A 26,732-nucleotide genomic window follows, 5' to 3' on the forward strand; every position below is an offset into this window, starting at 1 on the left:
AAACAAAAATATGTGATAAAATATACACTGCTACATGACAAAAAATAAACACATCTTACATTATCTCACATTATAACTAAAAAATCTGAAGAGTTTCAAAAATTAGTATTTGATTTAACTCCACCCTTCCTCCCTATAAGTGAATAAATAGAGTTCTAAAAAGCAAAAAAAACAAACTTGTTTCTTAATCTTGCTGACTGGACAAAGCAAACCCATTTTTTAAAGGTAAGTGACATACTGAGAAGGAAGAAAATAGGGTGTGAATTGAACCATAGGTGCTCCAACACAGGGTAGAGAGATATATGCTTTAATAAGGTAAGTCAGTTTTCTGATTCATGTCAGACTTGCTGTGTTCACATTCTTTCATTTTAAATTGTTCCATAGAAAAAATGTGCCATCATCTGAATAGATGATAATAATAGTTATTGCTTATTAAGTGACTACTACAATCCAAAGGCCATGTATAACAGGTTAAAGGCTTAGCTCATGTGCTGTTTATAGAACCTCATGTGCTGTTTATAGAACCTCATATCTGACAAATGATAAAACTGAGAGCAATGCTACTAAGTGGCAGATAGGACTTCAAATTCTAGTGAGCCGATCTCCAAACACTGTACCAACTGTGCCCTAAAAATGCATTTGACAAAAGTCAGCACCTGTTCTTTTTTTTAAAAAAAAATAAATAAATTCTTAATCAAACGAATAGAATAATAATTTCTTAAGATAATAAAAATCTCTTTTAATCTAATACCAACTTCAAGCTTACTAGCAAATCACAATAGGTATTCCCATTGTATTCAGGAATCAGAATAAGATACCCTGGTGATATTATTTGGCATTTTTCTGGAATTTCTGATTAGCACAAATAATGGCAGAAAAATAGAAACTATACTTATAGTTATTCAAAATAATAAAACCACTACTGGTATATTCTTCTATAATTATTTAATTAACAAAACTAAGCAAATTACATGAGGCATCATAAGAACTAAAATAGCAAGTTCTATAGAATGGTTTAGAACAAAATAAATTATAAATAAAGATTAAATAACCAAAAATTTTCATATTCATCATTCTATATCTTAGCAATATGTAGAAAAATTATTTAGTCCATATTAATGACAAAATTATATCATTCTTAGGAATGAATATGATAAGGAATGTACTGAATTTACATAAAAGTCAATGAAATCAGACAATTAAATAATTTGAGAAGTATACTGTATTCCTGGATGGGAATACTATATACTACAGAGCTATTATTTTTCCAAACTAGAGGCCCGGTGCATGAAATTCATGCACTGGGGAGGGTGTCCCTCAGCCCAGCATGCACCCTCTCCAATATGGGACCCCTCAGGGGATGTCCAACAGCAGGTTTAGGCCCGATCCCAACCTGCAGTTGGACATCCCTCTCACAATCCGGGACCGCTGGCTCCTAACCGCTCACCTGCCTGCCTTATTGCCCCCTAACTGCTCCCTTGCTGGCCTGATTTGACACTTAACTGCTCCTCTGCGGGCCTAATTGCCCCCAAATACCCTCTCCTGCTGGCCTGATCATCCCCAAGGCTTTTATTAGTATAGATATGACCCTGCACAGAAAATTTTACTAACCCTGCTTTACAATAAGGGCTTGATGATTGAATCATTAGGACCAGACACCAAGATTTCCTTTCTTTGAATAGTGGAAGGAACAATTATCTTCTCTTTAAGTTGCCCGGAAATTAAAATGAGATAATGACTTAGAAAAGTATAAAAGTATAAAAAAGCACCATATAAAGACAACTCTTTAAAATGAAAAACACTATTTTTATTCTCCCCTTCCTTTCTTTGCAGCTTTTATTTAAACTTTGAAATTTATAAAAATTTCACTCCAATTTTCATTTCTTTACATTCAATATTATTTTGTATTGGTTTCAGGTTTTATATTAGTTACAGAATAGTGGTTAGACAATCATATACTTTACAAAGTGTTCCCTGATATTTCTAGTACCCACCTGGCATCATACCATCATTACAACACTATTGACTATATTCCCTATTTAAGTGACAATGGGTTTACAGGTTCCTTTCAGTCTTTCCTTTGTGTTGCTCATCCTTCCTTTTCTTTCTCAATTCTTCCCTCATTTTCTTTATATAGTATCTCAATTGGCCATCAAAGCTCAGTGAAGACACTGGGACACGCTTCATCCATTTTACAAACCAGGAAACTGAGGCCAATTCTGACTCATTACACAGGAAGCCCTCAGAGCCATGCTCTTTGTGCTTCCTAAGGGGCAGCCTCCCAGCAAACAGAACAAACCTTCCAGTCAGGTTTCCGAGCCTCTTTCTCAAGCACCTCTTCATTGTGGATGCTCCATATTCTTTCCTCTCCCCGTCCCCTGCCCCCCATTCTTTACTGCCCCTGCTTCTCCAGAGCAGGTGGAAGGCTTCACACTCACTGCCTAGGCATGCTCTGTCATGGGGCAGGGTGTCGCGGTCTTGCTTTTGGGTCAAGGCAGGAGCAGGAGTCACTGCCTCTGAAGTGTGAAGGCTGCCTGAGCGAGGCCCATTAGCACTGGGAGCTTGTCTGAATCACATCAGTCAGTCCAGTACCCTGCAGTGCAGCACCCCTCCACTGAGGTGGCACCACCCCTCAACCCCCGCCTCAGGGGTGAGGGTCCTTGCCCCTCTGCCCGGGAGTCCTTCCATGCCCCTTGATCCCTGGCTGGGCCCACCCGCGTCCTGGGGGCACTGCAGAACCTCTGTCTCTCTGCAGATGAGGCAGATCCCCTTGGTCTCGCGAAGCTATGAATCTGTGGCCAGAGGCCAGGTCTGGGTCTCAGCAACCCCATGCCTGCAATGTTCCCAGGGACCCCCGGGAGCAGCTAGGTGGTCTGGCCTCGCCTCCCTGGGGCGGCAATGCTCCCAAAGCCCCATGGGAGTGGCTAGGCGGGTCCGGCCTCGCATCCCCGGGGCGGCGATGAACCCAGACCCCCCTGTGCCGTCTGGCGCTGCCCACCCCACCGCCTCCCTGGCCATGGACTAGTACTTTGTGGGAGGTTTCTGGCGCTGCCCGCAGGGCCTCCTCCACTCCCGATGGACCTGTACCCCCGGAAGCAGGCCATGGTGCTGCCCGCCCTGCCTTCGTATGCAAATTAACCGCCACCTTTGGTGGGTTAATTTGCATACTCACTCACTCTGATTGGCTGTGGGCATAGCGAAGGTACGGTCAATTTACATATTTGTCTATTATTAGGTAAGATTATCTCAGAAGAAATAAGTGAACTTGACATAAAAGTGGATATAGAAAGTTAAATTGACACTATGATCTTAAAGTTGATGGGGAAAAATCCACTGGCGAAAATAATTTTGAGATAGAGAAGTAATAAATAGGAACTAGACCTAGTAGATGTTAAAATTTACCACAAATAAAAATAAATTTTTCACTGAAGTATGAATAGATGACTTAATGAAACACTGAATCATGACATAGCAGGTAAGGGAACATTATTTAACAAAGATTCTGAGAAGCCATTGGTTAGCTATTTAGGATAAGAAGAATATTCTCATCTCACATCATATGACAAATTCCAGCTTTAAAAAAAAAAAGGCATTCTAGCCCTGCCAGGTTGCTCAGTGGTTAGAGCATCAGCCCTCAGTCTTGACCAGTTTCGATTCCTGGTCAAGGACCCTCCAGCAAGGGGGAGAGATCAACCAAAGGACTTATATGCATGCATATAAGCGTAACCAATGGACACAGTGAACCCTCCTCCACCCCCGCTCATGCCCTCACCCCCTGGTGTCTGTGTCCATTGGTTATGCTTATATGTTGTTTTTGCCAACCAAAGATTTTTTTTTATGTGTTAGATTTATCTTTTTTCTCTTTTAGATGTTGAAATTGAAACATTTTAGCTTCTTTTGGGTTTTCTAAGTATTAAGTCATCAAATAATAGTTTTACTTTCACCTTTCTAAGAGTTATCCTCACATTCCTTTCTCCTGTCTAGCTTTGCTGACTAATAACTCAGGCAGAACGTCACTAATGGTGAGGACTATGCACCCTTATTTCATTTGTGTACTTATAGCAGACACAGCAGAAAGCCTGTAGCATTTTGACATTATTTATAAGGCTGTGTCCGGGCTCAGATGTTTGTGTATGTGTAAGTTATTGCATAAATAGTCTGTTGATTGTCATGGTCATAATATGTTTAACTCTTACTTTATTGAGTCATCTTTTTTTTTCAACATCCAGAATGACTTGAATTTTGTCAATGACTATTCAGCATCTGTAGAGATTAACATATGCTTTTTATCCCTTAGATCAATGAATATGATGAATTACTCCAATAGAAATCATAGTATTTCATTCCTAGAATGAACCCTACTTTATCCTGACATTTTACTTCTTTAATGATTGCTGGGTTCCTCAATGGTAGCAATACCTAGTATGTGTTAATCCCTAAGACTGTCAGTACATTTCCTGAGTTTGGGGAATTCTTAATTAAAATTCTAGGAAATAGAGCAGTTTCAAGGAAGAATATGAAGTTAGAGGATAAGTTTTTACTTTGTTGGTAATTATAGGAAAAAAGCATGTTCTTCATACTTTTCCTTTCAATTTACTTATTATTTTCTGATGCCAGAAATGATTGCCCAAGACAGGAATTTACCTTTTCCTCCTAAGATTCTTGTAAAGAGTTTCAGTTTTCATAAACCCTTTATTTCATATTTTTTCCTGATGTATACACATGCTCCAGGATTTTTTCTGAAGGAGCTAAAATTACTGAAAGTAAAAATAAAATAAACATGTGTGTTCACTTTATCAAGAAAGAGTCAGTTTCTTTGGTTTCCATGTCTGTAACTTTATTTTGTTTAGTTCTTGAGGCTGAACTTCAATTTACATTATTCCAAAATATTTTTTAAAAGTTTCAATATGCCATTCAAAAAACCTAATCTACATTATTCTCTACTTTCTTGACAGTGGTAAAGACACTCAGAAATTGAGTAGTTGAATTGTATTCATTATTTAATTTTAAGCTCTCCAGTTCCTTTCAAATTAACCTAAATAATAACAGAAAATGAGATGTAGAATGTCTTCATCTAACGTGCCAAGGGTGGACAAACTATGACCCACAGGCCAAACCTATCACGTTTTGTAAATAAGATTTTGTTGGAAGAAAGCCACGCCTATCCTGTCTATGACTGCCAAACAACAATAAGGCCGAATTGTGCAGTTATGACTAAGATCATTTGGCTTACAAAGCCTACCATATTTAGCACCTGGCTCTTTTCAGAAAAAAATATATATTGCCTACCTCTGATATATGCAATGTTCTCTGTCCTCAGAAAATGCCTTAAATATTCTATGACAAATGGCACTTTCCTTTTTAGCCAAGATGCTCATTTAAAAATTTCTGAGTATGTATAGGTGCCCAAAAAATGTATGCACACTTCAACAGCTGATAGCTCAATTTTGAAAGTGAAATATATTTTAATAAACACTACCTTATAAATATTAAAAGTGTATATATGCATTGTTTGGGACACCCTATATATAACTTCACCTGGTTTGCCACATCTTCATTATTATTCATTAAATACTTACATTAAAAAATCTATACTGCCTGATATAATTCTTAAAACCTTACTTACATGACTTCCTGTTGGCTGGCTATATGCTAACATTGACTTCTCTGCGTCCTGTGATATTACCAGCATGGCACATGATAGGACACTGCTTCAAAGAACCAGATGGCCATATGTGGAAATGAATTCTGTAGAAGTCAAGGAGAGAGGTAAAATGATTTAAAATTATATATTGAATTAGAGGCCCGGCGCACGAAATCGTGCGCAGGTACAGTCCTTAGGCCTAGTCTGCAATCAGGGCCGTCTTCCCTGACTGCTGGCAGCTAACCACCCCCTGCCATCACCCACCCTGGTTCCCTGTTCGCCATCCAGCAATGGGAGCCTGACAGCCGGGGAAGGACTGAGAGGTTGGCTGTTCCCACCCGCTCACTGGCTCCACCCACTCGCCGGCTCCACCCCTGCCATCCTGTGTGTGTGTGTGGTGACCGGCGGGGCAGAGGCCTTGGCCTGGCGCTGCCTGCATCCCTCACAACCCACCCCGGTTCCCTGTTCACCATTGGTGGCGATCGGAGCCTGCGGGCTGGGGGGAGGGACCAAGAGGTTGGCCCATTCTGCCTGCTCGCCAGTCCTGCCCCCCACCGCCACCCACCCCAGGTCCACATTTGCCATCAGTGATCAGAGCCTGCTGGCTAGGGAAAGGGACCGAGAGGTGGTCAGTGCGCCTCATAGTGACTGGTCGAGCGGTCGTTCTGCCGTTATGGTCACTGGGCTTTTATTATATAGGCTGATTCTCCCATCCTCACATTTAGTTACCTCCACACAGATCAGGCTAGAAAAAACAGGAAGACTCATATGGAGAAAGCTTCAGAAGTCAATAGGAATTTTGGGGGGTTAATTTTTCTAAAACCTTCAGACTTCCCCATAACTTAACTCAAATCCATGTTGACTATTTCATTTGGAAGACAAATAATCATACATTATTTAAAAGAAACTATATTAAGTTTTTTAACTATACTTCATACAGTTCTCTAGTAAAATGCTTTTTATTTTCTCACACACAAAAAAAAACAAAAATCCCACAAAACAAATGTGATGTCAAATGTGTTTGTGGACTCGATGTCGTTACTGACCATCTCTAAGGAAGATGCTGAAAATAAGTTGCCAACATTTATTCTAAGAGTGAAGTGACAAAGTCTCCCTGCAGACACTCAGTAGTAAAATACATCATGTTTTCAAGGAATATGTCATTTTGAAGGAGTTTAAATATGCCAACAGATTATACCATTAGGAAACCATAAAATAGTACATTTCCTACTTAAAAGGTAGTGTAACTTAATTACAGCATTTAAAAGAGTTAAGCATTATAATTCCTATTTTATAAAATAAATCAAGAAACACTTTAACCAAAGTTCAGAATGGTTCATGATATAAAGAATATCTATATTAATAATAAAATTTTATGTATGATCTTATTTTGGACTGTTACTGATATAAAGGTTAATATAATTCTAAGTCCAAAAGTTTAGACTTTCAATATATATGTTTGCATACTGGTACTTTCCTGCGTTATTTATTGAAAAATATTTACTCAAAACTGTATATAAGGACCTATACTAGATGATCTAATAACTGGTTTTAATACTTAAGGAACTCACCAACCTGTGTGGGGAGGAAAACTTCAAACAACTAAATAAAGCTGTTAGTGTTCCAATAGAAGAGTGAAGAAAGCCCCATGTAAAAATAGAGTGAAGCAATTAATTCTATAGAGATGAGGAAGATAAGGAACTTGGAAAGAATTCAGTAAGTAGGTAGCCTTGAAGTAGTGTTTTTTTGTGGAGGCTCAGAATTCAAGAGGGTGGGTAAGGAATGATATTTTAATATAATTTTAAATGTAGCTTTAATTTTCCCTGGAACTGATAACTAAAACCCAATGTTGGGAATAAAGAAGCATTAGGATGACCCACAGTCTAAGGGAGTTTCATAGCTAGGTCAGATACCTGTTCCAGGACTAACTCAGAGGTAGGCAAACCCTTAATATGTCTATGACTTACAAATCACTAACTCCACTTCAAGACCCCAACCCCTGTCCATATACAGGAGACTAAAATACCAGTCAGGGAAAGACAAAGATTGAAATCACAAGCCGAGGGCAGGATGAAAATTGCTATGTGGATATACACAGAGAGATTATGTTTTGGGCTGAATTTATGTCTCCCCCAAATTCTCACATTGAAACCCTACCCTCCAATGTTACGGTATTCGGAGGTGGGGCTTTTGGGAGGTAATCAGGTTAAGTGAATGCATAAAGGTTGGGCCCTCATAATAAAATTAGTGCCTTTATAAAAAGAGACACTAGAGAGCTTGCTTCCTCTCTCCTCCCCAACACGTGAGGACATAGTGAGAAGGCAGCCGTCTGCAATCCAGGAAAAGAGTCCTCATCAGAGAACTGAATCAGCCAGCATCTTGATCTTGGACTTCCCAGCCTCCAGAAGTCCAGGTATGGTATTTTTATGGCAGCCAGAGATGATTAATACAGACTGGCATTTTATCCCTTGGCTGGATATCATATCAGCTAATGGTATTATTGATTTGCTCTTAAACTTACCTGGCAAAAGAAAAAAATAATGGAGAAAAGTATCAGATTTTGTTTCCAGTGTTTGATCCAGCAAAGCTGTGATCAAGTCTGGCCTCCAATGGGACTCAGATAATCAGAACTATTGAGCTGTACGACCAGGGAAAGTTAAGCCTGATCACCCACAGAAGGCCAGTGGGGAGGCCACTATATGTAGTGTGGAAGAACTCACACACATATCCTATAAGAGAGCCCAACTTTAGAACCTTCTCATACAGAAAGTACCAAAGATTAGTTACTATTAGCCAGGAAAAGAAGCAACAACCAACAGAGGATGGCCTAGTTAAGCAGGAGACATCTGGACCTTTGGTCCTATGCCAACCTCTCAGTCTCTAACTTCCAACAATTAGAACTAGAAAGAGAAAGCTAGAAGGCACTCCTCCCCCTCCCCTACTAGTCCCACAGTTATAACTTCAACTGGAGGTACATATGGAGATGAGGTTGGGATTTTAAACAGACTAGGCAAATAATTGGAAGTGACCAGAACACTACAGGACTGACACTTCTCAAATGAATAATGTAAATGGATTATGAGGAGAGTGGTTCCAGCAACATTTCAGAGTTGGCATCAATAAGTCTATTTTGCAGTAAAAAAAAGAATAGTCTATGTTTGTTAAGAAAATACCCTATTTAATAAAAGCCTAATATGCTAAGTGTCCAGTCAACTGGTCTGCCATTCAACCAATCAAAGTGTAATATGCTAATGATATGCAAAGGCACTCAACTGCTCACTATGACGTGCACTGACCACCAGGGGGCAGACAGTCGACCGGTTGACCAGTTGCTATGATGTGCACTGACCACAGCAGGGCAGATCCTCCAAATGGTAGGTTAACTTGCTTCTGGGGTCCAGCCGATCAGGACTAAGTGAGATGGGCCAAACACGCCCTGGAGCCCTCCCACAGTCCCTCCCCAGCTGGCCAACCTCCCGCATCCCTCCCCTGCCCCAGTCGTGCACCAGTGGGATCCCTCGGCCTGGCCTGTGCCCTCTCCCAATCCGGGACCCCTCAGGAGATGTCAGAGAGCCGGTTTCGGCCTGACCCCACAGGCCAGGCCAAGGGACCCCACTGGCACATGAATTCGTGCACTGGGCCTCTAGTTAAAAATAAAGGCAAAACTGCAAAGAATTAGAAAGGAGAGATATAAATTTTTGTGCTATTACCTATGAAGAAATTCTGGGGGAAAAAATGTGTAACATATTCTTCAGAGTTACTGAGATAATGAGCTCCTTGAAGACAGGAACCATAGCTTAGTAATTTAGAATGCTCAAAACCTAGTACAGTGCCTGAACCAGAGGAGGCAGTCACTAATTAATTTTTAAATTAAATCTTCCATATGGCAACAGATTTGACAGTCTTTTTTCTTGGGTAACTCTAGAAATGGAGAAAGAATAACATATTCTATTAATGTATTTTCCTGGCTTGGTTTTCCCATTAGCTTGTAGTCTGCAACATACAAAAAGTATCCAGAGTTGTGCTGTCCAATTTAGTAGCCACTAGCCACATATGGCTACTTAAATATAATCATAAGTTAATTAAAGTAAAATGAAACTGGAAATTCACTTCCTCAGTTGAGCCAGCCACATTTCAAGTACTCGTGTGGTTATTGGCTACCATGCTGCACACAGCAGATTCAAAACATTTTTTAAAAATGTTTTTATTGATTTTTAGAGAGAGAGGAAGGGAGTAGGAGAGATAGAAACGTCAATGAGAAACAATAACATCGATTGGCTGCTCCTGCACGCCCCCTGCTGGGGATCAAGCCCACAATCCTCACATGTGCCATGACCAGGAATCGAACTGGTGACCTCCTGGTGTGTGCATTGATGCTCAACCCCTGAGCCACACCTGCCAGACACAGAATATTTTCATCACTGCAGAAGTTTCTGTTGTACAACTGTGATCTAGCTATAGCACGACTTTGGTTTCAAACAGACTTGGATTTGAATTCTGACATAGCCACTTACTAACTTTAAGGTTTAGGGAAAGTTAATGAATCTCTTAGGGCCTCAGTTTCTCCCTCTGCAGAATGGGGACAATATGAGTACCCACCTCACTGGTCATTGTAAGGTTAAAGTGAGCTCATTCATGCAAACTACATAGAATAGGCCTTGACATAGAGTGAACACTCAAAAGTCTCACCTCCTATTAGTGATTATCACTCTGTGAAGATAACACCTCACCATGAGCCAGTCATCGGATCCCTCACATCAGGCTGTTCCACCCTCCCATAGGACTGGCAAGAAGAAAATGGCCATTAACACCCTTACCACCTAGTTCAGTGTTATTAAAGTGCCACTTTACAGTGAATAAAACTTGCACTAATTTCTTCTTCAGGGAAGCCTTGCTATGACAAAATGTTGGCAAATTAAACGTGCATTAGTGATGTGATTGACTTACGCCCCGGTGCCAGCTTTTTCTTGAAATGAACATTTGGCAAGACATACCCCTTGATGTCATTTTAAAATTCTCACAGAGAAAAAGGCTGTCAAACGGTCATGGAAAGGGACAGCTAATACAGCAGAATTGAAGTGGAAGAAGACAGCCAGGTAGGTCAAGGTCAGGTATTTACTGCTGGTAATGTTGAGCTAAGATTCGAAGAACATGAAAATCATGGTGAGGAAAGAGAGATAAGTGGACAAAGAAACAATACCAAGAGAAAGGAAAGAGAAAGAAAGGAGAGAAGCCTTGTCGTTTTAGCCCTTCAGGAAGAAAGATTTTCCTTTTATCCCTTGTTAACTTGTGGCTTCCAACAACAGAAAACTAGAGAGGTCTAAATCTAGTGGCCAGTTTTTACCTCTTTGGTCCTACTATGCAACATCTTCATATAATAGGAATGCTACATATATATGTATAAAATATTATATATACAGGGTTTCTCCCAAAAATGTATACACACCTTAACAGCTGATAGCTCATTTTTAAAAATGAAATGTATTTTAATAAACACTGCCTTTATCATTATTCAAAGCATGTGTATACTTTTTTTGGACACCCTATATTTATAAAGCTATTTTGATGCCTTTCTGGTCCTTCAAATATTTCTAGTTAAAGATAAATGAGCCAACCAATAAAAAGCTCCCAAGTATATGTTTAAAAAGAATTTTCTTCTTTTGAATTGTTCGGGTATTTATATAAAAAGATTCATATAAAAATTATTCTTCAACATAAAAATCAGCCAATCATTACCAAACAATTTCCCAGTATGCCACTATAGATAATTGTTTAACTATTAAAGTGTATGTTATGATTTATAACAGCCATAATGGCACCCATCTCTATATGATTGCTTGCTGCTGCCACGGAAGACATACCTCATCTGTTGCAGCACTCGATGCCATATGACAACTTGGAATGATGCACATTTCTTATTACCTGATGATAATAACCTATCAGTGAAAGCAACAGCTTAATTACACCACACATCTCCCGCTGGATTCTAACATTTCTATTGCTTCTCACCCATCCCTTATAGAAGCAAAGAGGTACCACTGCCCAATCCTCAGAAATAACACTTGCAATTAAGTTAAAAAGTCTAAGGCGAAGCTGATCCTTTATTAAACGTAGATGCACTTTAGACCACATAATCCCTCAGTCCCCTGTCTCCAGACAGTTTCACTAGAGCTGGTTGTCACTCTGCCAGGGTTTAATTATTCCTACCGACGAGGCCTCTAGTGTCTCTCACTCCAAATACTTGGCTTTTTTGTAAAATGTACCTTGAACTTTGGATCTCTGAATCAACACAGTGCCCACAAATTTGCAGTAGAAGTCCCATAGGTCTTGTTTCTAAAGCATTGCTTGACAGGCTGCTTGTGACAAGTAAACTAAACTTCCCCAGTCTATATAGCAAAGCAACAGTGCTTACACAACTGCTAAGGGGCAGACTCTTTCTATTAATGTAGTTTATTTGGCAACTGGTCGAATGCTTGGACCCTTAAGTTGCAGTGTGGTTTGTATGGTTGCTGGCCTTCTTTTCCTTGGACTGGACATCAGACTTGTCTGCCTTTCATGGCATTGCTGGTTCTTTCTTCACCCCCCAGTGTTGTGTCTAATTACCTGGGACACTGCTATCAGAATGCCTGCCCCTACACTATCAGAATGTCTGCCCCTCCCCCTACATTTGGAGACAGACAGTTTGAGTTCTTTACCTCCTCTTTCATGGGTCTCGTTAAATGTTCTTATTTAAATAGTAGTTCTTAAAACTACTACTATAAATAGATTAGCATGTTTTTCTTCTTTCTATTCTTTGTTTTTCATGTTTCTCTTTCATGATCCTCGGCTTTTATGCAAAGAAAATGAGCTGATAGACATTTTCAAACACCCAATGTGCCTCATTCATTCTATAAGATTTCACATTTGTTACAGTCTTTAAGATTTTGACCCTTTCTACTGGGTGTTCTTTGGGTTTTTATTATTTTTTAGAAGGAGGTGTGGAGTGATATAATGGCTAAAAGTGGGTGGCCACTTCTTGAACCAGGGCCATCCTTAAATAACTGAGGCTGCACTATTAACATAAATGATCAAATTGCTAATAAGAAGATTTCTTGACAAACAGTGGAGTGAGAACAAAGGAAACTGGAAAGTCTTGTAGAATATATCATCTAGGTTAGAATACAAAATAGAAAATTATCTCCACTCAGTTATAGAATACTAGAGGTCTGATGCATGAAGATTCATGTAAGAATGGGCCTTCCTTCCCCTGGCTGCCATCACCAGCTCGCTCTGTCCCCGAGCCACCTTTCCGCCTTCCCATGCTGCCCAGAGGCCTGAGCAGCTAGGGCAATGTGGGACGCCTGTGTATGCAAATTAACCCACCATCTTTGTTGGGTTAGTTTGCATACTCACTCCTGATTGGCTGGTGGGCATCAGAAAGGTACGGTCAATTTGCATCTTTCTCTTTTATTAGAATCACTGCTTTGTACTTGTGTAAACATGACAGAGGTGTTCACCATCCTGTCATTTACTAGACTCCATGCAGACTACCATCTTTCTAGTCTATGCATCATTAGCATGTTATAATTTCCAAAACCATAGTTCATGCAATATTGAGACTAAAGGCTCTTTGATGACAATGGGAACCTTCCAAATTTACAAAACCATGGAATGGACTGGAAGCCAGAAACTTGCCTGCTCCTGGTTTTGTCTTTAGATAGCTAAGTGGCCTTAGCAGGGTTCTTCATGTCTCTTAGCCTCAGTTTCTTTATCTTTAAAACTATAGGCCCAGTGCATAAAATTTGTGCATGGGGTGGGGGGTTCCCCTCAGCCCAGCCTGGACTCTCTCCAATCTGGGATCCCTCAGGGGGTGTCCGACTGCCGGTTTAGGCTCGATCCCAGGGAACAGGTCGAAACTGGCAGTTGGGCATCCCTCTCACAATCCGGGACCACTGGCTCCTAACTGCTCACCTGCCTGCCTGCCTGATCATTCCTAACTGCCCCCCTGCCAGCCTGGTCACCCCAAACTTGCCCCCCTCTGCCAGCCTGGTCTCCCCTAACTTTCCCCCTGCCAGCCTGGTTGCCCCTTAGTGCCCCCCTGCTGGCCTGGTTGCCCCTCACTGCCCCCCCTGCCAGCCTGGTTGCCCCATGCAGCCTGCTGGTCAGTTGTTTGGTTGTCCCTTGCTAACCCCCCTACTGGCCTGGTCGCCCCACACAGCCTGCTGGTCAGTCGTTTGGTCATCCCTCACTAACACTCCTGCTGGCCTTGTCACCCCATGCAGCCTGCTGTTGGGTTGTTACTGTGAGGGCGTCACGACCAATTTGCATATTACACTTTTATTAGTATAGATAAGGAGGCCAGATTGTTCTATGTCTGAAGTCCCTTCCAGTGCCTAGGTTCATCTGTGACAGTCACAGAGTGGTTAGCAGCATATGATCAAATCCATCTACCTTGTATTAAGCCTCAAAACCCTCAGATTTGACACCTGAGTTAATGCATCCAGTCTAATCATCCTAACTTTCCAGAAGAGAACCAAAGTGCAGAGAAACTAAATGTATTGTTGCAGTTTTACACAAAGAGGTAATATTGGGGTTGACCATGTGTCTTGGGTTCCCAGTTCAATTCTTCACTAGTAGCTCATTCAGTGAAAAGAGAGCACAAGGCATGCGTGATCCATTGTGCTGCCTCTCCATGTTAGCTCCAATTTCAAAAGAGGTCAACTTATCCCCAAAATCTAGGTTTACAATAGGCCAGGAAGAGGTTTCATAACCCCATATGTATTGACAATAACTGAAGGGCTGTAGATTTTGGCTTGTTTTAATTTTCTATCTTAGATGTAGCTATCCTGCAACAACACTAGTACCACCGGCAAAATACTTCTATGATGCAGTCTACTTCATTCCACTTATTTGCCTACTGCTACTTTCTGGGTCAGAACAACTAAAGTAAACATGCCATCCAAAACTGCTCTGAGACAGTTCTGCTTCCTCATAACTCATCACAGCGCAATTGCTCAGATTTTTGGGATCTTTGCCCAGTGTGGGTTGATATATAGCATCATATATTTATATAGTTACTGTTTCTTATATGATGTCAGTTAGATGAAAAACCAGCAAGGGCAACTGGCTCCTTCTTTGGAAATCTGCCCTGTAGGTTCCAGAGAAATAAGGTGGTTTGTGGAATGCTCAGGAACTGATGCCACATCTGTGAAAATCCCCATGGGAGGGGAAGGGAATTGTTTGGCAGCTCAGAGCTGGTCATAACCCAGAAGTGGAGAGGGAGATGGAGAGGAGGGTTCTAAATGACAGTATCTTGTTCTCACCCTCATTTTCCATGAAAGGTAGGACCTGGGAGAAGCCTGCTTCACTGCATGTCTTAACCTTGACTGGTACTTGCAGTCTGGGCCTGAACTGTGGGGCACACAGAACTTATGCAGTTGGCAACACAACTGCATGTGTCTATACCTTAGATCTAAGCACTTGCTCATCCCATCACTACCACCAGACAGAAGGGTACCTAGAGCAAAAGTCTGGGAAGGAACCTTGGGGAATGAGGTATTGGAGGAGTAGAGAGTCATGGGGTTGTTAAATCCAGAATACAATAGTGTAGGCTCTTCAATCTGGTCTGTTGCCAGCCTACCTGGATTCAAATCTTTCGCCTGAAAGCAAATGCTTTATAAACTTTGAATGTGCCTTGAATGAAGAGAGGTCAAGGTTTTAGAAGAGAAATACCTCAGTATCAAACCTAAAATCATCATAAAGTCACATGTCTGAAGTTTTAAAGGCCCTTCACAAAACAACAAGAACTAGAAACTTACTTCCTAGGGGTAGACTCTAAAGATATAAATTATAGATTTTTAAAATCTGACATTTGGAATGATTACAAATTTTAAAGTGACAGAGTAATGTTGTTATGACTGTGTATTTGTTCTCTTGCATTCTCAAGAGAAGAAGCACTAAATAATTATCAACTACTAAGGGCCTGCTGCATGGATTCATGCACCAGTGGGGTCCCTTGGCCTGGCCTGTGGGATCAGGCCAAAACCTGTTCTCCAACATCCCCCAAGGGGTCCTGGATTGAGAGAGGGTGCAGGCCAGGCCAAGGGACCCCACCAGTGCACGATCTGGGCTGGGGAGGGATGCGGGAGGTTGGCCAGCCAGGGAGAGACTGCTGGAGGGCTCTGGGGCATGTCTGGCCCATCTCACTCAGTTCTGATCAACAAGCTAAACTACCGGTCAGAGCATCTGCCCCCTAGTGGTCAGTGCACATCACAGTGGCTGGTCGACTGTCTGCCCCCTGGTGGTCAGTGCATGTCACAGCGAGCAGTTGAGTGGCCTTAGCATATCATTAGCATATTGTGCTTTGATTGGTTGAATGGATGACCAGATGACCAGACACTTAGCATATTAGGCTTTTATTATATAGGCTACTACTATTTTTATAAAATTCTCTCATTGTTTTTGTCTATTGAAATTTTTTTTTTCAAAACATTTGGTAACTGGAATTAGGAAAATGAAAAGTTTTTAATTTGAAGCAAGTTAGACAATAGGGTGTGCCTTGTTTTTTTCCCTTGCATTTATTAAAGAACTTATTTTGCAATTTGTAAAAGTATCCCTTCAGTGAACAAACTGGCACACAATGTTAAACAGTCCTTTTTTTTTTTTTTTTTTAGTTCTATGAAGGTCATACTAATCTAAAGAGCTCATAAGCATCATCCAAATAATGAATATAAGGATTCTATCTGTAGCTTGGCCCCAATTAGGCCCTCAACCCTCAATAAATTGTATTTGCCTTTTTTTGAATATGCTGGGAATGGTTTCCCATAAGTTATGGGATCACTGATGGTTTATTTCCAATTAAATCTAGTCAAGCTCCTTTTCTCAGAACCTTATATTACGTGACCCCTCAGCAATGTGTGATAATTACTGACAACAAAAAGAACATAATTAACTCCACCATCCAACTCCACCATCACATTCTGGCCGTCCTTAGGACCGTCTTTACCAATTACCACAGAGAGGCAATGTGAACACAAGTCAATATTGTAAAATACTGCACATAGTGTTAGAAAAGTATCAGTGGAGAGAACATAAAGGAGAGGTGTGGTCAATATTTTTCAGGGGGCCAGAGAGGTGGCAAAGTTGGGGGTTTGCCAGGAGAACTTCATATGGAAGTGATTCTTTAAAGTGGATATGTTTTTAAAATAATGAGCTAATAGATATAGAGAAGATATTGGTGGTTGCTGGAGGCAGGGTTGGGGGTGGGTAAAATGACTGAAGGTTGTTAAAAGGTACAAAACTTCCAGATAAATAAAGAAGGCATGGGGGTGTAATGTACAATATAGTGACTATAGTTAACAATACTGTGCTGTCTATTGGAAAGTTGCTAAGAGAATAAGTCTCTAAAAGTTCTCATTACAAGGAAAAAAAATGTAGCAGCTATGTGTGGTGATGAATGTTAATTAAACTTATTGTGATGATCATTTTGCCATTTATACAAATATTGAATCAGTAGGTTATACACCTGAAACTAATATAATGTTTTATGTCAATTATTTGTAATTAAAAGAGAAAAGATGAGTACATAAAACTAGCTATATGAGGATATGTAATCCATTGTGAGAGCATCAGACAGAGTAAGTATGACAGGGAAGCAAAGGCGGGAAGGTGTGAAGTCTGACATTCTCTCTGAAGACCTAACAACTGGCCAACACCTCCTTTGAAGACATTTTCTGAACGTTTTTTTTTTCTATCAGAGCCCAGCACAGTGATGTAAAGGTCCCTCTGGTCTTCTTCCCACAACCTTTTATACATGCATTGGCCTCCTGAGGAAATACTCTGACAGTTGCTTCAGTCGATCTTTACTATTAAGTCAAAAAACAAAATATCTGTACAAATAACTCACCCAATCTTCAGTCTAGTATCTCTAATAAATTACAGGATGTATGCAACTGCATATTCCACTTTTATCTCAGTCTTAATATTTGCAAAATCAAGTTCATCCCTTTCCCAGCTATAAAGAATATCTGTTTCTCCAATGTTTATTTTTCCTGTCTCCCAAGATTAAAATCTTGATGAGGTCACCGGACTCTCTTGGCACTTTGCTCCTCCCACTGAATCAAGGCCTGTCAAGTAATTAGAAGAGCCTGTTGTGAAAGGAAACAGATCAACTCAATGCAGAAATGAATTTGATCTTCTTTGAAATAACTCTTCTTTCTATTCCCCTTTACTTTTAACATACCCCCCTCTTTAACACCCATTCTGTAAATATTTATTAGTGCCTACCATGTGTTATGACAAATGATAGTTATTGCAACGAACAAAATAACGAAAGTACATGCTTTCCTGTAGCTCACATTCAAATAGAGAAAGGCATGTATTAAAGAATCAAATACAATGTATTTAAATCCCTTATCTGAAAACTTAAATCAAAAAGGCTCTAAAAACTGAGTTTTTACTTAATTCATAGGTTAACCAAACATAAACTGAACTGACATAAGACTATAATCTGCACTTATTTCACTTTTGGGGAGGTACCTGAATCAGCTTGATTGCTGCATGGTATATATTAAAGGCATCTGTATCACTCTCAGGCTGCTCTGCTAGGGCTTCCATCACAGAATACCACAGACTGGATGGTTTACACTATAGAAAATTTTTTTTTTTTTCACAATTCTGGAGGCTGGAACTCCAAGAACAAAGTGCTGGAAGGGCTGGTTTCTGGTGAGTTCTTTCTTCTTGCCTTTCTGAGAGCCACTTTCTCAGTATGTCTATTCACGGTCTTTCACTGCATGTCCACTCTTGGTATCTCTTCTGAATCTTATAAAGACACCATCATTATCAGGTTAAGAGCCTACCCTTATAATAACCTAATTTACCCTTAATTATCTCCTGAAAGCCCTTTATTCAAATACAATCCCATTGGGGTTAGGGCTTCAAGATATGAATTGGAGGGAGGAAGGAAGGGCATGACACAATTCAGTCTATAACAATTACCTTCCCAAAATCTGCAAAAGACTCTGAATTCTAAACATTTCTGACTCTAAGAGTTTTGGCTGTGATACTGTAAAAACCTGGTAGTATGTCAAATAGTAATAGGTATATGGAGCAGAGTTTAAGCCCAGAGTGCTGGCGGCAGTACAGTTTGAAGTACACCTGTCAGGGAAACCCTCACTCAAAAGGGATATTTGAGCCAAGCTCTGAAGGATTAAGGGAGTGGGTCAAATCTTCGAGAACAGCATTCTAGGCAGGGGGACACCAAGTTCAAAGACCCTTAGATAAGGATAGAGCAGTGTGGCTGAGGAATAGAAAGCTTGCCAATGTGACTGAATTGATGAGCTAAGGGAGAAGTAGTGGATGAGATCATGGAGATAGAAATCACTTATCGCTTCACTGACCATTGCAATGCAGTTTGGTTTTTAATGAAGTGAAGTGAGAAAGCAGTAGAGAGTTTTGAATAGAGGAATGGCATGACTGAATTACTGTTTAAACAGGATCACAATGTGTGGCAGATTTCCAGAAGATAGCTGCCATCAATCAATGCCTTCCTTCCATGAACAAGCATGGCAACATTACCCATCAAGAGATGATGTTAAAGAGAGAGAGAGAGAGAGAGAGAGAGAGAGAGAGAGAGAGAGAGAGAGAGAGTTAATGTCCTCACCCCTTGAATCTGGGAGGACCTTCCGACTTGCTTTTCCAATAGAATGAGACAAATGTGACAGCCTGGGAATTCCATACCACTTTCTATTTTATAGAAGCTGGATATTATGTAAGGAGTCTGACAACCGTGAGAACATCATGCTGTGAGAAAGCCTAATTTAGCCTGGTGGAAAAGCCAAGTGGAGAAGAAGGAATCAGACAACAGCCATAGCTGAGACCCCATATATATTACCCAATGTCTTAAGCCATCTCAGACAGTCCTTGAGCCTTGGAGACATACCAGCTGAGACCATAGACCTTGTGAAGACAAGTCATTGCCTTTTTTTTTTTTTTTTTCTGTCCAAATTTCTAAGTTGGAAACCTTGAACAAATTTGGGGGTAGTTTATTACATAGCAATTAAGAACTGGCACGAAAATTAATAAGAGACCAGGTGGTGGAGAAACACCTGAAGGGAGACAAGGACACTGTCAGCTAGAAGGGCACTGATGAAATTATTATCAGAGAGAGGGCTACTCGTCTATATATATAAAAGCCTTATATGCAAATTGTCCCCTCGGGAGTTCGACTAGGAGACTGGAGTTTGATCACTCGCTATGACATGTGCTGACCACCAGGGTGTGGCGTGGAATGAAGGAAGGCCCCAGCCAGCAGCCAGAAGGCGCCCATCGGCCCTGATTGCCAGCCAGGCGTAGGTGGGCCTCTAGTGTTATATAATAGTAAGATGTTTGGTAATGCTGTCACCAACAATAATACAGAATTAAGGAAATGTAACTCATGAACTGTGGACATGCTTAAGATTTCTAAATGTGATAACTGACTTCATTTAGCTGCCTAGGATTAATTACAGGAAGAGAAAGATGAACTGAAATGTTCAGCAGAATTTAGAGGAAATCAGGACTCGCTAGGTTGGAAAAGAAAATTTATTGTCATGCTTGCTTGTCTAGGCATCAAAAGATTATTAAAGAAAGAAGTAGTTTTAGGGCAAAAATCACATCCGGGGGTCTATTAGCACCATGTGCTCTCAGGTTGAAGATCAAATCAAGTGTGTGGCTGGAAAAAAATCTCTCATTAAGACCTCAGAAAGATTTAAAATGTAGTGCCTCGTAGGCTCTGTCAGGGAGACAGAAGCGCCTCTGAAACCCCAAGGGCTCCTCCTTCAGCATCCTGACTTGCAGTCAAAGTCAAGAGGAGCCTGTCTTAAGAGTTTTGTGGCTATGTCTTTTTCTCAAGGAATAAAAAAATTTACAGGAAGCCCCCAAGATTTATAAGAAATTCTACTAAAAAAAAAGTACCACCAGCAAAACAAAAGGGGGAACACAAAAGGTCTCTAGATTCCTAACTCTCTCTGAACACGAAGCAGCCTGCTCAACTGCTAACAAGAGCCATCTCTCATGGACAAGCACTGACCACTGCATTTAGCACGGGGGTTCTTAGAACCTCTGACAAGTACATTTTTAGTGGAGCAGTGGGGACCACAACCTGGCTGGTTCAAGAGAGACTAAGAAGAGAGAAATTGGCGACAGAGAACTCAATTGACTTTGAAAATTTTCCATAAAATGGGGACAGAAAAACTAGGGAGAGAAGCATGAGCGTTTTTTGTGTGTGTTTTTTAATGGGAAAAAAATATAGCATGGCTATATAGTGATGGGAAAGACCCATCAGAGAGTGGAAAGTAGTGATGGTGGAGAGAAAGGGTGAATTATTAGAGCTATGCCCTTGAGCAGGTGATAGGAAGGAGATTACACACCTGAAAGACTTCCATGAATTTATGGCTCGTTCCCTTACCTCTAATGTGTTTTTTCCTCAATAAATCCTACCCCAGACCAAATTCCCTAAAATACTGCTTTTATTATAATATTGTAACATTGCTATATTACTTATGTTTTCTATTCCTCTACTTAGCTGGCAAGCTGTTGGGTGACCTGACTTACTCTCTCTGAAGTCAATAAAAGTCAATGTGACCTGCCCTTGGCTGGGCATACAGGCCACATTGTCCTATCTTTATTTAAAGCATAACTGCAGAGACAAACACATAATAGGATGAATTTACAGAGACAAAAGCTATTATAGGGGAATGCAGACAGCACCAAATACATTCATATAAGGGAGAAAATCATTCAGCCTGGGCAGTAGAAGGGGCGGCAAAGCTACAGAGGATGGGCATTTTGAATGGGACACAGGAAAGCTGACACATAGCAAATGTGTATAGAGCCCAGAGAAAGTGTGACCAGAGCTGAGGATGGAAGAGATTAGACTGCAAAAGCCATCCAAGCTCCCAAGCCCCCAAGCCCCGCCCCGCTGGAACCTAGCCCCACCCCCGCCCCTCTAAGCAGGTGGGGGTGGGCAATAAGTATGAACTAGATTAGAGACCTTCAAAGTGAAGTGTAGGCATTCCTGGGAAGCTGACAGCTTTTCAAGGTCTGTATGGGCATAGAGAGTTCTAAAGAAACCACTATTTATGGTTTCCAGACTCACTATTTTTATGAGTGATATGCCTGAAATGTGCCTGAGGCAAGCAGATTTCTAGCAAGTTCTCCTTTCCCTCTTCCCCTTTCATAATCAGCCTCCTCCCATTTTTCAAAAGAAAGGCATCTCTCTCCCCATCCAGAATCTCACCCTGCCTCTTGCCAAATGAAGGGGCAATCTGAAAAAGGGATGTTAGGGAAACCCTCTCCAAAGAAAGCCTTGATCGCAACACCACCCATATCTACATCTGTACATATATACACTTCCAATATAGTTTAGTTTTATGCCTAATAATTTCTTATCAAAAGTTAATGAGTAATATTGGTTAATTGCATACTAATAATATTTAAAGCAACATAAATAATAGTTTTCAACAATTAAATTATTTCTTAAATGATTACATTTCAATACTTATTTTTGTTGCTGCAGAGGACGAAGGAAGTCAAAGAAATTGGAAAGCTATATTGTAAGATTTCTAACTGTAACATGTTCAATTAAAGAATAATTATTTGAAATTTTCAGAAGTCTGTGCTAACAGTGTGCAAGGGGAGGAATGACACAAGAGATCCTTGAATGTGTCACTGGTCTCTCTCCATGTCCCTGTGATAAGTAGAGCTTCCCTCCCTCCCCCCACCTTGCAAGCATCATATATTCTTCTAGGATCATTTTCAGTTTCAATTCCTTTATCTGAGTAAACACTTTCTGTCATTCTCCTGATCTTCCTGCATCCTGTCAGCATTGGTGGAAGAAACAATTGTGTATTATTTAAACATGATCAGCTAATAGGGACTCCGAGTTCTTGGTCCATTTTTATGTGGTTTATATACGGCCCTCTGCTCTTCTGAAAATGACTGGCAAGACACCAATAGACTCAAAGTGGGATAAAAACACTGGAAAATATATGCATACAAATACCTGCCTCCTGATATAAAATATGTACAAGTGAGATCAAAGGGCCTCTTATTTTCTATTTCTGATTACAGCACTAAGCAACTTTTTTTTTTTAAGGGAAACCATTCCTTGACATAGAGCCAAATAATAAATACAATAGTTATAACACATTTCAGTACTAGCTACAATCCCAGATGTTCTCTCAACTCTCCTATGGGATTTTCCCATCCAATCCATCAAATAGGGTAGCAGCAAGCACTTAGGCAATGTTCAGTCTCAATAGTCTCATGCAGCAATTTGCAATTACTAGGTAAATTAATCCAAGAGCTAGTACTGAGCTGAAGAAAAAAAGCTGGCTTTTTGCCAACCGTCATACCTTAAATCCTTCTGAAAGCAGACTTCTCAAACAGCTGACTCTGTCGCCTCAGTTGTGATAGAACGGGCAAGTCGTCTGTCCTGATCTCCCCATGAATCCCAGGTTTCTGTTTGGATGGATGAATAGATAGGTAGATCAACAGACAGAAACATATAGATCAATCCACATTTGCCCACTACTTGTCAAGCTCTGTCAGCAAAAACTGGTACAAATTAGACAAATGTTTTCATTCAGGAGCCATAAATGAAATGTCTCCAAATAACCAAACACATATAAACACTCCTGTGAATATTATTTGGTCATAAAGGCAATATATAATTAATGATGTCAATCATGTAAGAACCATGTAAGCATTGCTTTAAACTCAACATTCTATCATTATAACACTGCATCAAAATGAAATAGGGGTTGACTGTCACTGTTAAATTGTGGGAAGTATTTTTATGGAAATAGTATCATCCTTCATAAATATCAGTGACCAAATCTGTCGGGATTCAAATCCCAGCTCTACCACCGTTTAGCTGTAACTTTGGGGAAGTTACTAAATTATGCTATACTTCCATTTCCTGAGCTATAAAATACAATCCTTATCACAACATAAGTTTATTATGACAATTTAAAAAAATACATCCATTCTTGGAACAACATCTGATACATAATAAGATCTCAAAAAAATTAGCTAGGATTAGTATTATTTCCCATAATTCAAGTTATGGGCCCAAAGACAGTATTCTCTATTATCATTACCTAACCTTCAAAAGAATAGATAGAGAATGAGCAAAACTTAACCGTAAGGATAGGAAAAAAGGACAGTCTTCTAAATTTTAAAATGTATTAAAAAGTGTTTTGGGTCCAAGACCCATTTAAAAAGCTGATTAGAATTATGGGTCTTTTCCTTGGAAAAATACACTTATACACAAATTTCAGGACTTCCTTTACGGTCTTCCTGAGGTTTACTCAGAGCAGGCAAACCTGAGGACCTCCTAGGGTTTAAAATTCCCCCAGTTATCAAACTATTCCAATCAACTTCAAACTGCTATTTCCCCCACCTTCCAAAGAAGTTTATAAACATGCCATTCATTGACAAACATGTTTTGTGATACAGCTGTTCATATTTATATCTGAATCTCATGGATTAAAACAAAAAGCATCCCATTGTTTTTCTTAAGCCCACCAGGAATCCATAGGAAAATTCCAAATTCCAGAACTATAACTTCAAATCAAGTTCTGGAGTCTCCACTCCTAATCAGCAGAGCAGTGAATTCAAATGTTTTAAAAACTGTTTTGGGTCTGAAACCCATTTAAAAAGCTGAGTAGAATCCCGCGAACACTCTTCCTATCACAGGCTTCTGGACCAGTGGCCAACCCAACCCCTTCCTGTCACTTTGTGCCAGAGCAGAGGGCTGGAGGGAAGGCCATTCTGAGTACGACTAAAACTTTGAGAACATAAAACAGAGGGAGAAATATAAGAATATGACATTAAAACACTACCATAAAAACTTCAGAACTTTCTGACACTTCTTAACTATAGGAAGGGAAAGTTTTCATCACTTTTAAAGTCTAAAGTGGCTATTGCTTTGTCTTCAGTCCTTCCTTTCATATATTTTTTTACATTCTTTCTTTAGTACCTCCTCCTTCTGTCAACCACACCCACTGACCCGGCTTTTTCATGAAAAGGCAAGAGTTTGAAATTTCATCTATATTGCCCAGTTCACCCAGCAGGGCGCTGTAACATCCAGACTGAGTAAAGCCTCTGTGGGCACATGGGCAAGATGAAGATGCCTATCAGCTACAAGTTGACGCCATCACCAGTGTCATAACATGAGGAAGAAGCTGTATTATAGAATTGTACCCCTAAAGCCGATATAATTTTATTAACCAATGTCACCCCCAATACATTCAATAAAAAAGAAAGTAGCTTTAAAAAAACACAGTGAAAAATAATAGCTAGTGACAACCACTTCACTCCTAGTTTCAAAACGTCTGACTATTTAATAATCTGTTATAAGCATCACTGAAGAGTAACCTTATGGTACTTTATACATACACAGAAGTTAAGAAACCCTTAAGTGCACGGAATTATGTAGTTAAATTAAAATAAGTTGTATACACTTGCAAATGCAGTCTCAATAACACTTGAAAAAATTAACTGGAATTTAATTTAAAACCACCTTGAACAAGGATTCGAATGCAATGCAAATCTCCTGCATTTCTTCCAAGTTTCTGATACTGCTTTTCTAAGAGACAGATGTCTTGTCCAGGGTTGGAACTAAAAATACAGACCCAGGTCTGACTGCCAAAAGTTATTCCTACAAAGTCCTCTCCCTAGAAGGCAAGGTTCCTGATCAAAGAAAAGGAGGGTAATTTCATTTTGCCAGCAAAGGTAGAGACAGTCCTGGGTGTTCGTGCGCGCGCAGGCTCACACAGGCCTGCAGGGGGTTTGGGAAGGAACAGGGAAGAAGCGGGAAGATGCAGTACCTTTCTTGAACTTTCTGAGCTCAACGAGGTGAGAAACTCAGCGCTTTGTGCAGCCAGATGCAGTCTTCTCTCGGAACCTGCGGCGAGGGTGGTCAGGCGCGCGTCACTGCTCTCCGCCAACCCACCTGGAGTCTCACCTGCAGCTGGCAACACGCAAAGAGAGGAGCGCACTGGGGAACGCCCAGCAATCTGCGCTCCTCTGGAAGCGGAGGATGGGGAGAAGAGGCCACAAGAGAAATAAAGGGCCAGAAGGTGAAAAACCTCTGCACGAAGTGCAAATGAAAACTGAAGTCACAGTCAAGTACTCCCTGTATGAGGGCGGGGCAGCCGGCCGGCAGAGACGGGTGGGTCCAGCTGGAGGTGGGAGGGGTCCAAGGCGGAGACTATTGGGGGAATTCTATCGCCCTTTCAACCACCAACACCCCCCCTTCCCAAAGCGGAGAGGCTGAGCTCTGTACCTCCATCGAGTCCGGGCTGCTGGGTGAGGGGCGGCAGGTGGCGCAGCCAGAGGGCGCGGCCACCCGACTGCCTTTCCTTTTGAGCCTCTGCGACAGAGAGCGAGGGAACTGGGTGAGCGCTCTGAACTCTAGGAGCCCCAACCCCCAGCGAAAAGAAAAGTGAAAGAGAAACGGGTGAGGAGCAGAAGCGAAGATAAACACCCAAGGCGATGGGGGAAGGGTGGGATGGCAGTTCCTGGATAACTACCCAAGGTGTCGCGCCGCCCTTCCCCTGGGTTTGGTACGCCGGTCAGGTTTCTGGCACCACCACGCGCAAGGGCGCACAACCTGGAGGGGTCTTGGGAGGTGGTCGGAGAGCGCTGGTCTCCGGCTTCGGCCGGTATCTCCTTGGGCATCTGCCGATATAGCTCGAGGCGATGGCCCGGAGCCCACCTGCCGCGTCTGCGGAGCCAGGCATGGCGCAGGAGACTGCCCCAAAGAAGCCGGGAGGCCGGGGCGTGGTGCGCGTCCAAGCTGCCCAGAGGAGAGGGGAAATGTGTGGATCGCAATGGGCGGCTTCTCCAGACCAGCCCCTTGGCTCGCTGCGCAAGGTAGAAGGAAGGAAGGCTCTGAAGTCTTAAAGAGAAAATGTTGGGTAACTGCTTTGTCCAAGGCAATTGGCACGGAGGCTGAACGTGAAGGGAATGAGTTTGTCCGCTGATCGAGTGCGTAGTCGAGTATAAACATTACACTTGGCCCCATTTTATAGGATCCTGTGAAATTTTATTATTGTAGTATTTT

The 26,732-nt window shown here is 41.1% G+C and overlaps 1 protein-coding gene across 6 annotated transcripts in view; it reads right to left on the bottom strand.

Annotated features, from left to right (window-relative positions):
• The window catches only part of IL15 (interleukin 15), a 65,872-nt gene extending 39,391 nt beyond the window's left edge, over positions 1-26,481 (bottom strand). For 2 of the 6 annotated variants that reach the window (XR_008556365.1, XM_028151067.2), the window contains exons 1-2: positions 25,495-25,939; positions 23,017-23,122 (exon numbers count right to left, since the gene is read on the bottom strand). The gene's annotated coding sequence lies outside the window, so the exon portion shown is untranslated. The other 4 variants (XM_054717710.1, XM_054717709.1, XM_028151056.2 and 1 more) reach the window with 4 other exon arrangements.
• Between the last annotated feature and the right edge of the window lie 251 nt (positions 26,482-26,732).

The sequence above is a fragment of the Eptesicus fuscus genome, chromosome 6, assembly GCF_027574615.1.
Source record: "Eptesicus fuscus isolate TK198812 chromosome 6, DD_ASM_mEF_20220401, whole genome shotgun sequence".
Lineage (NCBI taxonomy): Eukaryota > Metazoa > Chordata > Mammalia > Chiroptera > Vespertilionidae > Eptesicus > Eptesicus fuscus.